Source organism: Clavelina lepadiformis, chromosome 8, assembly GCF_947623445.1.
Source record: "Clavelina lepadiformis chromosome 8, kaClaLepa1.1, whole genome shotgun sequence".
In the NCBI taxonomy this organism is placed as follows: domain Eukaryota; kingdom Metazoa; phylum Chordata; class Ascidiacea; order Aplousobranchia; family Clavelinidae; genus Clavelina; species Clavelina lepadiformis.
This window is the reverse complement of record NC_135247.1, coordinates 11,724,541-11,741,154: the sequence shown is the minus strand read 5'-3', so window position 1 is coordinate 11,741,154 and position 16,614 is coordinate 11,724,541.

Genomic DNA, 16,614 nt, shown 5'->3' with positions numbered 1-16,614 from the left:
AAATTTGCACTATACATTAGTTATATAGGTCCTAAAAAGTGCCTTGTGAACTATATGGTGCCAAATGTGCAATTCACATTGCAAAAAGTTCTAACGGGTCTCAAAATGTTTATTAGAGTCTAATAAGTAAATAATAAAAGTATAACAGTTAACCAATAAAAGGTTTGTCTGTTATCGTTAAAAGAACTTAACTAAAAAATTAGCACTATACATTAGTTATATAGGTCCTAAAAAGTGCCTTGTGAACTATATGGTGCCAAATGTGCAATTCACATTGCAAAACGTTCTAACGGGTCTCAAAATGTTTATTAGAGTCTAATAAGTAAATAATAAAAGTATAACAGTTAACCAATAAAAGGTTTGTCTGTTATCGTTAAAAGAACTTAACTAAAATATTTGCACTATACATTAGTTATATAGGTCCTAAAAAGTGCCTTGTGAACTATATGGTGCCAAATGTGCAATTCACATTGCAAAAAGTTTTAACGGGTCTCAAAATGTTTATTAGAGTCTAATAAGTAAATAATAAAAGTATAACAGTTAACCAATAAAAGGTTTGTCTGTTATCGTTAAAAGAACTTAACTAAAAAATTTGCACTATACATTAGTTATATAGGTCCTAAAAAGTGGCTTGTGAACTATATGGTGCCAAATGTTTAATTCAAATTGCAAAAAGTTTTAACTGGTCTCAAAATGTTTATTAGAGTCTAATAAGTAAATAATAAAAGTATAACAGTTAACCAATAAAAGGTTTGTCTGTTATCGTTAAAAGAACTTAACTAAAAAATTTGCACTGTACATTAGTTATATAGGTCCTAAAAAGTGCCTTGTGAACTATATGGTGCCAAATGTGCAATTCACATTGCAAAAAGTTCTAACGCGTCTCAAAATGTTTAGTAGAGTCTAATAAGTAAATAATAAAAGTATAACAGTTAACCAATAAAAGGTTTGTCTGTTATCGTTAAAAGAACTTAACTAAAAAATTTGCACTGTACATTAGTTATATAGGTCCTAAAAAGTGCCTTGTGAACTATATGGTGCCAAATGTGCAATTCACATTGCAAAAAGTTCTAACGCGTCTCAAAATGTTTAGTAGAGTCTAATAAGTAAATAATAAAAGTATAACAGTTAACCAATAAAAGGTTTGTCTGTTATCGTTAAAAGAACTTAACTAAAAAATTTGCACTATACATTAGTTATATAGGTCCTAAAAAGTGCCTTGTGAACTATATGATGCCAAATGTGCAATTCACATTGCAAAAAGTTCTAACGGGTCTCAAAATGTTTATTAGAGTCTAATAAGTAAATAATAAAAGTATAACAGTTAACCAATGAAAGGTTTGTCTGTTATCGTTAAAAAAACTTAACTAAAAAATTTGCACTATACATTAGTTATATAGGTCCTAAAAAGTGCCTTGTGAACTATATGGTGCCAAATGTTTAATTCACATTGCAAAAAGTTCTAACGGGTCTCAAAATGTTTATTAGAGTCTAATAAGTAAATAATAAAAGTATAACAGTTAACCAATAAAAGGTTTGTCTGTTATCGTTAAAAGAACTTAACTAAAAAATTTGCACTATACATTAGTTATATAGGTCCTAAAAAGTGCTTTGTGAACTATATGGTGCCAAATGTGCAATTCACATTGCAAAAAGTTCTAACGGGTCTCAAAATGTTTATTAGAGTCTAATAAGTAAATAATAAAAGTATAACAGTTAACCAATAAAAGGTTTGTCTGTTATCGTTAAAAGAACTTAACTAAAAAATTAGCACTATACATTAGTTATATAGGTCCTAAAAAGTGCCTTGTTAACTATATGGTGCCAAATGTTTAATTCACATTGCAAAAAGTTCTAACGGGTCTCAAAATGTTTATTAGAGTCTAATAAGTAAATAATAAAAGTATAACAGTTAACCAATAAAAGGTTTGTCTGTTATCGTTAAAAGAACTTAACTAAAAAATTAGCACTATACATTAGTTATATAGGTCCTAAAAAGTGCCTTGTGAACTATATGGTGCCAAATGTGCTATTCACATTGCAAAAAGTTCTAACGGGTCTCAAAATGTTTATTAGAGTCTAATAAGTAAATAATAAAAGTATAACAGTTAACCAATAAAAGGTTTGTCTGTTATCGTTAAAAGAACTTAACTAAAAAATTTGCACTATACATTAGTTGTATAGGTCCTAAAAAGTGCCTTGTGAACTATATGGTGCCAAATGTGCAATTCACATTGCAAAAAGTTTTAACGGGTCTCAAAATGTTTATTAGAGTCTAATAAGTAAATAATAAAAGTATAACAGTTAACCAATAAAAGGTTTGTCTGTTATCGTTAAAAGAACTTAACTAAAAAATTTGCACTATACATTAGTTATATAGGTCCTAAAAAGTGCCTTGTGAACTATATGGTGCCAAATGTTTAATTCACATTGCAAAAAGTTTTAACTGGTCTCAAAATGTTTATTAGAGTCTAATAAGTAAATAACAAAAGTATAACAGTTAACCAATAAAAGGTTTGTCTGTTATCGTTAAAAGAACTTAACTAAAAAATTTGCACTATACATTAGTTGTATAGGTCCTAAAAAGTGCCTTGTGAACTATATGGTGCCAAATGTGCAATTCACATTGCAAAAAGTTTTAACGGGTCTCAAAATGTTTATTAGAGTCTAATAAGTAAATAATAAAAGTATAACAGTTAACCAATAAAAGGTTTGTCTGTTATCGTTAAAAGAACTTAACTAAAAAATTTGCACTATACATTAGTTATATAGGTCCTAAAAAGTGCCTTGTGAACTATATGGTGCCAAATGTGCAATTCACATTGCAAAAAGTTCTAATGCGTCTCAAAATGTTTATTAGAGTCTAATAAGTAAATAATAAAAGTATAACAGTTAACCAATCAAAGGTTTCCCTGTTATCGTTAAAAGAACTTAACTAAAACATTTGCACTATACATTAGTTATATAGGTCCTAAAAAGTGCCTTGTGAACTATATGGTGCCAAATGTGCAATTCAAGTTGCAAAAAGTTCTAACGGGTCTCAAAATGTTTATTAGAGTCTAATAAGTAAATAATAAAAGTATAACAGTTAACCAATAAAAGGTTTGTCTGTTATCGTTAAAAGAACTTAACTAAAAAATTTGCACTATACATTAGTTATATAGGTCCTAAAAAGTGCCTTGTGAACTAAATGATGCCAAATGTGCAATTCACATTGCAAAAAGTTCTAACGGGTCTCAAAATGTTTATTAGAGTCTAATAAGTAAATAATAAAAGTATAACAGTTAACCAATAAAAGGTTTGTCTGTTATCGTTAAAAGAACTTAACTAAAAAATTTGCACTATACATTAGTTATATAGGTCCTAAAAAGTGCCTTGTGAACTATATGGTGCCAAATGTGCAATTCACATTGCAAAAAGTTCTAACGGGTCTCAAAATGTTTATTAGAGTCTAATAAGTAAATAATAAAAGTATAACAGTTAACCAATAAAAGGTTTGTCTGTTATCGTTAAAAGAACTTAACTAAAAAATTTGCAGTATACATTAGTTATATAGGTCCTAAAAAGTGCCTTGTGAACTATATGGTGCCAAATGTGCAATTCACATTGCAAAAAGTTCTAACGGGTCTCAAAATGTTTATTAGAGTCTAATAAGTAAATAATAAAAGTATAACAGTTAACCAATAAAAGGTTTGTCTGTTATCGTTAAAAGAACTTAACTAAAACATTTGCACTATACAGTATTTATATAGGTCATAAAAAGTGCGTTGTGAACTATATGGTGCAAAATGTTTAATTCACATTGCAAAAAGTTCTAACGGGTCTCCAAATATTTATTAGAGTCTAATAAGTAAATAATAAAAGTATAACTGTTAACCAATGAAAGGTTTGTCTGTTATCGTTAAAAGAACTTAATTAAACATTTGCACTATACATTAGTTATATAAGTCCTAAAAAGACCCTTGTGAACTATATGGTGCAAAATGTTTAATTCACATTCCCAAAAGTTCTAACGGGTCTCAAAATGTTTATTACAGTCTAATAAGTAAATAATAAAAGTATAACAGTTAACCAATCAAAGGTTTGCCTGTTATCGTTAAAAGAACTTAACTAAAACATTTGCACTATACATTAGTTATATAGGTCCTAAAAAGTGCCTTGTGAACTATATGGTGCCAAATGTGCAATTCACGTTGCAAAAAGTTCTAACGGGTCTCAAAATGTTTATTAGAGTCTAATAAGTAAATAATAAAAGTATAACAGTTAACCAATAAAAGGTTTGTCTGTTATCGTTAAAAGAACTTAACTAAAAAATTTGCACTATACATTAGTTATATAGGTCCTAAAAAGTGCCTTGTGAACTATATGATGCCAAATGTGCAATTCACATTGCAAAAAGTTCTAACGGGTCTCAAAATGTTTATTAGAGTCTAATAAGTAAATAATAAAAGTATAACAGTTAACCAATAAAAGGTTTGTCTGTTATCGTTAAAAGAACTTAACTAAAAAATTTGCACTGTACATTAGTTATATAGGTCCTAAAAAGTGCCTTGTGAACTATATGGTGCCAAATGTGCAATTCACATTGCAAAAAGTTCTAACGCGTCTCAAAATGTTTATTAGAGTCTAATAAGTAAATAATAAAAGTATAACAGTTAACCAATAAAAGGTTTGTCTGTTATCGTTAAAAGAACTTAACTAAAATATTTGCACTATACATTAGTTATATAGGTCCTAAAAAGGGCCTTGTGAACTATATGGTGCCAAATGTGCAATTCACATTGCAAAAAGTTCTAACGGGTCTCAAAATGTTTATTAGAGTCTAATAAGTAAATAATAAAAGTATAACAGTTAACCAATAAAAGGTTTGTCTGTTATCGTTAAAAGAACTTAACTAAAAAATTTGCAGTATACATTAGTTATATAGGTCCTAAAAAGTGCCTTGTGAACTATATGGTACCAAATGTGCAATTCACATTGCAAAAAGTTCTAACGGGTCTCAAAATGTTTATTAGAGTCTAATAAGTAAATAATAAAAGTATAACAGTTAACCAATAAAAGGTTTGTCTGTTATCGTTAAAAGAACTTAACTAAAACATTTGCACTATACAGTATTTATATAGGTCATAAAAAGTGCGTTGTGAACTATATGGTGCAAAATGTTTAATTCACATTGCAAAAAGTTCTAACGCGTCTCAAAATGTTTATTAGAGTCTAATAAGTAAATAATAAAAGTATAACAGTTAACCAATAAAAGGTTTGTCTGTTATCGTTAAAAGAACTTAATTAAACATTTGCACTATACATTAGTTATATAAGTCCTAAAATGTGCCTTGTGAACTATATGGTGCAAAATGTTTAATTCACATTCCCAAAAGTTCTAACGGGTCTCAAAATGTTTATTACAGTCTAATAAGTAAATAATAAAAGTATAACAGTTAACCAATCAAAGGTTTGCCTGTTATCGTTAAAATAACTTAACTAAAACATTTGCACTATACATTAGTTATATAGGTCCTAAAAAGTGCCTTGTGAACTATATGGTGCCAAATGTGCAATTCACGTTGCAAAAAGTTCTAACGGGTCTCAAAATGTTTATTAGAGTCTAATAAGTAAATAATAAAAGTATAACAGTTAACCAATAAAAGGTTTGTCTGTTATCGTTAAAAGAACTTAACTAAAAAATTTGCACTATACATTAGTTATATAGGTCCTAAAAAGTGCCTTGTGAACTATATGATGCCAAATGTGCAATTCACATTGCAAAAAGTTCTAACGGGTCTCAAAATGTTTATTAGAGTCTAATAAGTAAATAATAAAAGTATAACAGTTAACCAATAAAAGGTTTGTCTGTTATCGTTAAAAGAACTTAACTAAAAAATTTGCACTGTACATTAGTTATATAGGTCCTAAAAAGTGCCTTGTGAACTATATGGTGCCAAATGTGCAATTCACATTGCAAAAAGTTCTAACGCGTCTCAAAATGTTTATTAGAGTCTAATAAGTAAATAATAAAAGTATAACAGTTAACCAATAAAAGGTTTGTCTGTTATCGTTAAAAGAACTTAACTAAAATATTTGCACTATACATTAGTTATATAGGTCCTAAAAAGTGCCTTGTGAACTATATGGTGCCAAATGTGCAATTCACATTGCAAAAAGTTCTAACGGGTCTCAAAATGTTTATTAGAGTCTAATAAGTAAATAATAAAAGTATAACAGTTAACCAATAAAAGGTTTGTCTGTTATCGTTAAAAGAACTTAACTAAAACATTTGCACTATACAGTATTTATATAGGTCATAAAAAGTGCGTTGTGAACTATATGGTGCAAAATGTTTAATTCACATTGCAAAAAGTTCTAACGGGTCTCCAAATATTTATTAGAGTCTAATAAGTAAATAATAAAAGTATAACTGTTAACCAATGAAAGGTTTGTCTGTTATCGTTAAAAGAACTTAACTAAAACATTTGCACTATACATTAGCTATATAGGTCCTAAAAAGTGCCCTTTGAACTATATGGTGCCAAATGTTTAATTCACATTGCAAAAAGTTCTAACGCGTCTCAAAATGTTTATTAGAGTCTAATAAGTAAATAATAAAAGTATAACAGTTAACCAATAAAAGGTTTGTCTGTTATCGTTAAAAGAACTTAATTAAACATTTGCACTATACATTAGTTATATAAGTCCTAAAAAGACCCTTGTGAACTATATGGTGCAAAATGTTTAATTCACATTCCCAAAAGTTCTAACGGGTCTCAAAATGTTTATTAGAGTCTAATAAGTAAATAATAAAAGTATAACAGTTAACCAATCAAAGGTTTGCCTGTTATCGTTAAAAGAACTTAACTAAAACATTTGCACTATACATTAGTTATATAGGTCCTAAAAAGTGCCTTGTGAACTATATGGTGCCAAATGTGCAATTCACGTTGCAAAAAGTTCTAACGGGTCTCAAAATGTTTATTAGAGTCTAATAAGTAAATAATAAAAGTATAACAGTTAACCAATAAAAGGTTTGTCTGTTATCGTTAAAAGAACTTAACTAAAAAATTTGCACTATACATTAGTTATATAGGTCCTAAAAAGTGCCTTGTGAACTATATGATGCCAAATGTGCAATTCACATTGCAAAAAGTTCTAACGGGTCTCAAAATGTTTATTAGAGTCTAATAAGTAAATAATAAAAGTATAACAGTTAACCAATAAAAGGTTTGTCTGTTATCGTTAAAAGAACTTAACTAAAAAATTTGCACTGTACATTAGTTATATAGGTCCTAAAAAGTGCCTTGTGAACTATATGGTGCCAAATGTGCAATTCACATTGCAAAAAGTTCTAAAGCGTCTCAAAATGTTTATTAGAGTCTAATAAGTAAATAATAAAAGTATAACAGTTAACCAATAAAAGGTTTATCTGTTATCGTTAAAAGAACTTAACTAAAATATTTGCACTATACATTAGTTATATAGGTCCTAAAAAGTGCCTTGTGAACTAAATGATGCCAAATGTGCAATTCACATTGCAAAAAGTTCTAACGGGTCTCAAAATGTTTATTAGAGTCTAATAAGTAAATAATAAAAGTATAACAGTTAACCAATAAAAGGTTTGTCTGTTATCGTTAAAAGAACTTAACTAAAATATTTGCACTATACATTAGTTATATAGGTCCTAAAAAGTGCCTTGTGAACTATATGGTGCCAAATGTGCAATTCACATTGCAAAAAGTTCTAACGGGTCTCAAAATGTTTATTAGAGTCTAATAAGTAAATAATAAAAGTATAACAGTTAACCAATAAAAGGTTTGTCTGTTATCGTTAAAAGAACTTAACTAAAAAATTTGCAGTATACATTAGTTATATAGGTCCTAAAAAGTGCCTTGTGAACTATATGGTGCCAAATGTGCAATTCACATTGCAAAAAGTTCTAACGGGTCTCAAAATGTTTATTAGAGTCTAATAAGTAAATAATAAAAGTATAACAGTTAACCAATAAAAGGTTTGTCTGTTATCGTTAAAAGAACTTAACTAAAACATTTGCACTATACAGTATTTATATAGGTCATAAAAAGTGCGTTGTGAACTATATGGTGCAAAATGTTTAATTCACATTGCAAAAAGTTCTAACGGGTCTCCAAATATTTATTAGAGTCTAATAAGTAAATAATAAAAGTATAACTGTTAACCAATGAAAGGTTTGTCTGTTATCGTTAAAAGAACTTAACTAAAACATTTGCACTATACATTAGCTATATAGGTCCTAAAAAGTGCCCTTTGAACTATATGATGCCAAATGTTTAATTCACATTGCAAAAAGTTCTAACGCGTCTCAAAATGTTTATTAGAGTCTAATAAGTAAATAATAAAAGTATAACAGTTAACCAATAAAAGGTTTGTCTGTTATCGTTAAAAGAACTTAATTAAACATTTGCACTATACATTAGTTATATAAGTCCTAAAAAGACCCTTGTGAACTATATGGTGCAAAATGTTTAATTCACATTCCCAAAACTTCTAACGGGTCTCAAAATGTTTATTACAGTCTAATAAGTAAATAATAAAAGTACAACAGTTAACCAATCAAAGGTTTGCCTGTTATCGTTAAAAGAACTTAACTAAAACATTTGCACTATACATTAGTTATATAGGTCCTAAAAAGTGCCTTGTGAACTATATGGTGCCAAATGTGCAATTCACGTTGCAAAAAGTTCTAACGGGTCTCAAAATGTTTATTAGAGTCTAATAAGTAAATAATAAAAGTATAACAGTTAACCAATAAAAGGTTTGTCTGTTATCGTTAAAAGAACTTAACTAAAAAATTTGCACTATACATTAGTTATATAGGTCCTAAAAAGTGCCTTGTGAACTATATGATGCCAAATGTGCAATTCACATTGCAAAAAGTTCTAACGGGTCTCAAAATGTTTATTAGAGTCTAATAAGTAAATAATAAAAGTATAACAGTTAACCAATAAAAGGTTTGTCTGTTATCGTTAAAAGAACTTAACTAAAAAATTTGCACTGTACATTAGTTATATAGGTCCTAAAAAGTGCCTTGTGAACTATATGGTGCCAAATGTGCAATTCACATTGCAAAAAGTTCTAACGCGTCTCAAAATGTTTATTAGAGTCTAATAAGTAAATAATAAAAGTATAACAGTTAACCAATAAAAGGTTTGTCTGTTATCGTTAAAAGAACTTAACTAAAATATTTGCACTATACATTAGTTATATAGGTCCTAAAAAGTGCCTTGTGAACTATATGGTGCCAAATGTGCAATTCACATTGCAAAAAGTTCTAACGGGTCTCAAAATGTTTATTAGAGTCTAATAAGTAAATAATAAAAGTATAACAGTTAACCAATAAAAGGTTTGTCTGTTATCGTTAAAAGAACTTAACTAAAAAATTTGCAGTATACATTAGTTATATAGGTCCTAAAAAGTGCCTTGTGAACTATATGGTGCCAACTGTGCAATTCACATTGCAAAAAGTTCTAACGGGTCTCAAAATGTTTATTAGAGTCTAATAAGTAAATAATAAAAGTATAACAGTTAACCAATAAAAGGTTTGTCTGTTATCGTTAAAAGAACTTAGCTAAAAAATTAGCACTATACATTAGTTATATAGGTCCTAAAAAGTGCCTTGTTAACTATATGGTGCCAAATGTGCAATTCACATTGCAAAAAGTTCTAACGCGTCTCAAAATGTTTATTAGAGTCTAATAAGTAAATAATAAAAGTATAAGAGTTAACCAATAAAAGGTTTGTCTGTTATCGTTAAAAGAACTTAACTAAAACATTTGCACTATACGTTAGTTATATAGGTCCTAAAAAGTGCCTTGTGAACTATATGATGCCAAATGTGCAATTCACATTGCAAAAAGTTCTAACGGGTCTCAAAATGTTTATTAGAGTCTAATAAGTAAATAATAAAAGTATAACAGTTAACCAATAAAAGGTTTGTCTGTTATCGTTAAAAGAACTTAACTAAAACATTTGCACTATACAGTATTTATATAGGTCATAAAAAGTGCGTTGTGAACTATATGGTGCAAAATGTTTAATTCACATTGCAAAAAGTTCTAACGGGTCTCCAAATGTTTATTAGAGTCTAATAAGTAAATAATAAAAGTATAACTGTTAACCAATGAAAGGTTTGTCTGTTATCGTTAAAAGAACTTAACTAAAAAATTTGCACTATACATTAGCAATATAGGTCCTAAAAAGAATCCTTTGAACTATATGGTGCCAAATGTTTAATTCACATTGCAAAAAGTTCTAACGCGTCTCAAAATGTTTATTAGAGTCTAATAAGTAAATAATAAAAGTATAACAGTTAACCAATAAAAGGTTTGTCTGTTATCGTTAAAAGAACTTAACTAAAACATTTGCACTATACATTAGTTATATAAGTCCTAAAAAGACCCTTGTGAACTATATGGTGCAAAATGTTTAATTCACATTCCCAAAAGTTCTAACGGGTCTCAAAATGTTTATTACAGTCTAATAAGTAAATAATAAAAGTATAACAGTTAACCAATCAAAGGTTTGCCTGTTATCGTTAAAAGAACTTAACTAAAACATTTGCTCTATACATTAGCTATATAGGTCCTAAAAAGAATCCTGTGAACTATATGGTGCAAAATGTTTAATTCACATTGCCAAAAGTTCTAACGGGTCTCAAAATGTTTATTAGAGTCTAATAAGTAAATAATAAAAGTATAACAGTTAACTAATAAAAGGTTTCTCTGTTATCGTTAAAAGAACTTAACTAAAACATTTGCACTATACATTAGTTATATAGGTCCTAAAAAGAGCCTTGTGAACTATATGGTGCAAAATGTTTAATTCACATTGCAAAAAGTTCTAACGGGTCTCAAAATGTTTATTAGAGTCTAATAAGTAAATAATAAAAGTATAGCAGTTAAAAAATAAAAGGTTTGTCTGTTATCGTTAAAAGAACTTAACTACAACATATGAATTATACAATAGTTATATAAGTCCTAAAAAGACCCTTGTGAACTATATGGTGCAAAATGTTTAATTCACATTCCCAAAAGTTCTAACGGGTCTCAAAATGTTTATTACAGTCTAATAGGTAAATAATAAAAGTATAACAGTTAACCAATCAAAGGTTTGTCTGTTATCGTTAAAAGAACTTAACTAAAACATATGTACTATACAATAGTTATATAGGTCCTAAAAAGACCCTTGTGAATTATATGATGCAAAATGTTTAATTCACATTCCCAAAAGTTCTAACGGGTCTCAAAATGTTTATTAGAGTCTAATAAGTAAATAATAAAAGTATAACAGTTAACCAATGAAAGGTTTGTCTGTTATCGTTAAAAGAACTTAACTAAAACATTTGCACTATACATTAGTTATATAGGTCCTAAAAAGAATCCTTTGAACTATATGGTGCAAAATGTTTAATTCACATTGCACAAAGTTCTAACGGGTCTCAAAATGTTTATTAGAGTCTAATAAATAAATAATAAAAGTATAACAGTTAAACAATAAAACGTTTGTCTGTTATCGTTAAAAGAACTTAACTAAAACATATGTACTATACAATAGTTATATAGGTCCTAAAAAGACCCTTGTGAACTATATGGCGCAAAATGTTTAATTCAAATTCCCAAAAGTTCTAACGCGTCTCAAAATGTTTATTAGAGTCTAATAAGTAAGTAATAAAAGTATAACAGTTAACCAATAAAAGATTTGTCTGTTATCGTTAAAAGAACTTAACTAAAACATTTGCACTATACATTAGTTATATAGGGCCTAAAAAGAGCCTTGTGAACTATATGGTGCAAAATGTTTAATTCACATTGCAAAAAGTTCTAACGGGTCTCAAAATGTTTATTAGAGTCTAATAAGTAAATAATAAAAGTATAGCAGTTAACAAATAAAAGGTTTGTCTGTTATCGTTAAAAGAACTTAACTACAACATATGAACTATACAATATTTATATAAGTCCTAAAAAGTGCCTTGTGAACTATATGATGCAAAATGTTTAATTCACATTCCCAAAAGTTCTAACTGGTCTCAAAATGTTTATTACAGTCTAATAAGTAAATAATAAAAGTATAACAGTTAACCAATCAAAGGTTTGTCTGTTATCGTTAAAAGAACTTAACTAAAACATTTGCACTATACATTAGCTATATAGGTCCTAAAAAGAATCCTGTGAACTATATGGTGCAATATGTTTAATTCACATTGCCAAAAGTTCTAACGGGTCTCAAAATGTTTATTAGAGTCTAATAAGTAAATAATAAAAGTATAACAGTTAACTAATAAAAGGTTTCTCTGTTATCGTTAAAAGAACTTAACTAAAACATTTGCACTATACAGTAGTTATATAGGTCATATAAAGTGCGTTGTGAACTATATGGTGCAAAATGTTTAATTCACATTGCAAAAAGTTCTAACGGGTCTCCAAATGTTTATTAGAGTCTAATAAGTAAATAATAAAAGTATAACAGTTAACCAATGAAAGGTTTGTCTGTTATCGTTAAAAGAACTTAACTAAAACATTTGCACTATACATTAGCTATATAGGTCCTAAAAAGAATCCTTTGAACTGTATGGTGCAAAATGTTTAATTCACATTGCACAAAGTTCTAACGGGTCTCAAAATGTTTATTAGAGTCTAATAAATAAATAATAAAAGTATAACAGTTAAACAATAAAACGTTTGTCTGTTATCGTTAAAAGAACTTAACTAAAACATTTGCACTATACAATAGTTATATAAGTCCTAAAAAGACCCTTTGAACTATATGGTGCAAAATGTTTAATTCACATTCCCAAAAGTTCTAACGGGTCTCAAAATGTTTATTACAGTCTAATAGGTAAATAATAAAAGTATAACAGTTAACCAATCAAAGGTTTGTCTGTTATCGTTAAAAGAACTTAACTAAAACATTTGCACTATACATTAGCTATATAGGTCCTAAAAAGAATCCTGTGAACTATACGGTGCAAAATGTTTAATTCACAGTGCCAAAAGTTCTAACGGGTCTCAAAATGTTTATTACAGTCTAATAAGTAAATAATAAAAGTATAACAGTTAACTAATAAAAGGTTTGTCTGTTATCGTTAAAAGAACTTAACTGCAACATATGAACTATACAATAGTTATATAAGTCCTAAAAAGACCCTTTGAACTATATGGTGCAAAATGTTTAATTCACATTCCCAAAAGTTCTAACGGGTCTCAAAATGTTTATTACAGTCTAATAGGTAAATAATAAAAGTATAACAGTTAACCAATCAAAGGTTTGTCTGTTATATTTAAAAGAACTTAACTAAAACATTTGCACTATACATTAGTTATATAAGTCCTAAAAAGACCCTTGTGAACTATATGGTGCAAAATGTTTAATTCACATTCCCAAAAGTTCTAACGGGTCTCAAAATGTTTATTAGAGTCTAATAAGTAAATAATAAAAGTATAACAGTTAACCAATAAAAGGTTTGTCTGTTATCGTTAAAAGAACTTAACTAAAAAATTTGCACTATACATTAGTTATATAGGTCCTAAAAAGTGCCTTGTGAACTATATGGTGCCAAATGTGCAATTCACATTGCAAAACGTCTTAACGGGTCTCAAAATGTTTATTAGAGTCTAATAAGTAAATAATAAAAGTATAACAGTTAACCAATAAAAGGTTTGTCTGTTATCGTTAAAAGAACTTAACTAAAAAACTTGCACTATACATTAGTTATATAGGTCCTAAAAAGTGCCTTGTGAACTATTTGGTGCCAAATGTGCAATTCACATTGCAAAAAGTTCTAACGAATCTTAAAATGTTTATTAGAGTCTAATAAGTAAATAATAAAAGTATAACAGTTAACCAATAAAAGGTTTGTCTGTTATCGTTAAAAGAACTTAACTAAAAAACTTGCACTATACATTAGTTATATAGGTCCTAAAAAGTGCCTTGTGAACTATATGGTGCCAAATGTGCAATTCACATTGCAAAAAGTTCTAACGGGTCTCAAATAGTTTATTAGAGTCTAATAAGTAAATAATAAAAGTATAACAGTTAACCAGTAAAAGGTTTGTCTGTTATCGTTAAAAGAACTTAACTAAATAATTTGCACTATACATTAGTTATATAGGTCCTAAAAAGTGTTTTGTGAACTATATGGTGCCAAATGTTTAATTCACATTGCAAAAAGTTCTAACGGGTCTCAAATAGTTTATTAGAGTCTAATAAGTAAATAATAAAAGTATAACAGTTATCCAATAAAAGGTTTGTCTGTTATCGTTAAAAGAACTTAACTAAAAAATTTGCACTATACATTAGTTATATAGGTCCTAAAAAGTGCTTTGTGAACTATATGGTGCCAAATGTGCAATTCACATTGCAAAAAGTTCTAACGGGTCTCAAAATGTTTATTAGAGTCTATTAAGTAAATAATAAAAGTATAACAGTTAACCAATAAAAGGTTTGTCTGTTATCGTTAAAAGAACTTAACTAAAAAATTTGCACTATACATTAGTTATATAGGTCCTAAAAAGTGCCTTGTGAACTATATGGTGCCAAATGTGCAATTCACATTGCAAAACGTCTTAACGGGTCTCAAAATGTTTATTAGAGTCTAATAAGTAAATAATAAAAGTATAACAGTTAACCAATAAAAGGTTTGTCTGTTATCGTTAAAAGAACTTAACTAAATAATTTGCACTATGCATTAGTTATATAGGTCCTAAAAAGTGCCTTGTGAACTATATGGTGCCAAATGTTTAATTCACATTGCAAAAAGTTCTAACGTGTCTCAAAATGTTTATTAGAGTCTAATAAGTAAATAATAAAAGTATAACAGTTAACCAATAAAAGGTTTGTCTGTTATCGTTAAAAGAACTTAACTAAAAAACTTGCACTATACATTAGTTATATAGGTCCTAAAAAGTGCTTTGTGAAATATATGGTGCCAAATGTGCAATTCACATTGCAAAAAGTTCTAACGGGTCCTAAAATGTTTATTAGAGTCTAATAAGTAAATAATAAAAGTATAACAGTTAACCAATAAAAGGTTTGTCTGTTATCGTTAAAAGAACTTAACTAAAAATTTTGTACTATAAATTAGTTATATAGATCCTAAAAAGTGCCTTGTGAATTATATGGTGCCAAATGTGCAATTCACATTGCAAAAAGTTCTAACGAGTCTCAAAATGTTTATTAGAGTCTAATAAGTAAATAATAAAAGTATAACAGTTAACCAATAAAAGGTTTGTCTGTTATCGTTAAAAGAACTTAACTAAAAAAATTGCACTATACATTAGTTATATAGGTCCTAAAAAGTGCCTTGTGAACTATATGGTGCCAAATGTGCAATTCACATTGCAAAAAGTTCTAACGGGTCTCAAAATGTTTATTAGAGTCTATTAAGTAAATAATAAAAGTATAACAGTTAACCAATAAAAGGTTTGTCTGTTATCGTTAAAAGAACTTAACTAAAATACTTGCACTATACATTAGTTATATAGGTCCTAAAAAGTGCCTTGTGAACTATATGGTGCCAAATGTGCAATTCACATTGCAAAACGTCTTAACGGGTCTCAAAATGTTTATTAGAGTCTAATAAGTAAATAATAAAAGTATAACAGTTAACCAATAAAAGGTTTGTCTGTTATCGTTAAAAGAACTTAACTAAATAATTTGCACTATACATTAGTTATATAGGTCCTAAAAAGTGCCTTGTGAACTATATGTTGCCAAATGTTTAATTCACATTGCAAAACGTCTTAACGGCTCTCAAAATGTTTATTAGAGTTTAATAAGTAAATAATAAAAGTATAACAGTTAACCAATAAAAGGTTTGTCTGTTATCGTTAAAAGAACTTAACTAAAACATTTGCACTATACATTAGTTATATAGGTCCTAAAAATTTCTTTGTGAACTATATGGTGCCAAATGTGCAATTCACATTGCAAAAAGTTCTAACGGGTCTCAAAATGTTTATTAGAGTCTAATAAGTAAATAATAAAAGTATAACAATTAACCAATAAAAGGTTTGTCTGTTATCGTTAAAAGAACTTAACTGCAACATATGAACTATACAATAGTTATATAAGTCCTAAAAAGACCCTTGTGAACTATATGGTGCAAAATGTTTAATTCACATTCCCAAAATGTTGTAACGGGTCTCAAAATGTTTATTAGAGTCTAATAAGTAAATAATAAAAGTATAACAGTTAACCAATCGAAGGTTTGTCTGTTATCGTTAAAAGAACTTAACTAAAACATTTGCACTATACAATAGTTATATAAGTCCTAAAAAGACCCTTTGAACTATATGGTGCAAAATGTTTAATTCACATTCCCAAAAGTTCTAACGGGTCTCAAAATGTTTATTACAGTCTAATAGGTAAATAATAAAAGTATAACAGTTAACCAATCAAAGGTTTGTCTGTTATCGTTAAAAGAACTTAACTAAAACATTTGCACTATACATTAGCTATATAGGTCCTAAAAAGAATCCTGTGAACTATACGGTGCAAAATGTTTAATTCACAGTGCCAAAAGTTCTAACGGGTCTCAAAATGTTTATTACAGTCTAATAAGTAAATAATAAAAGTATAACAGTTAACTAA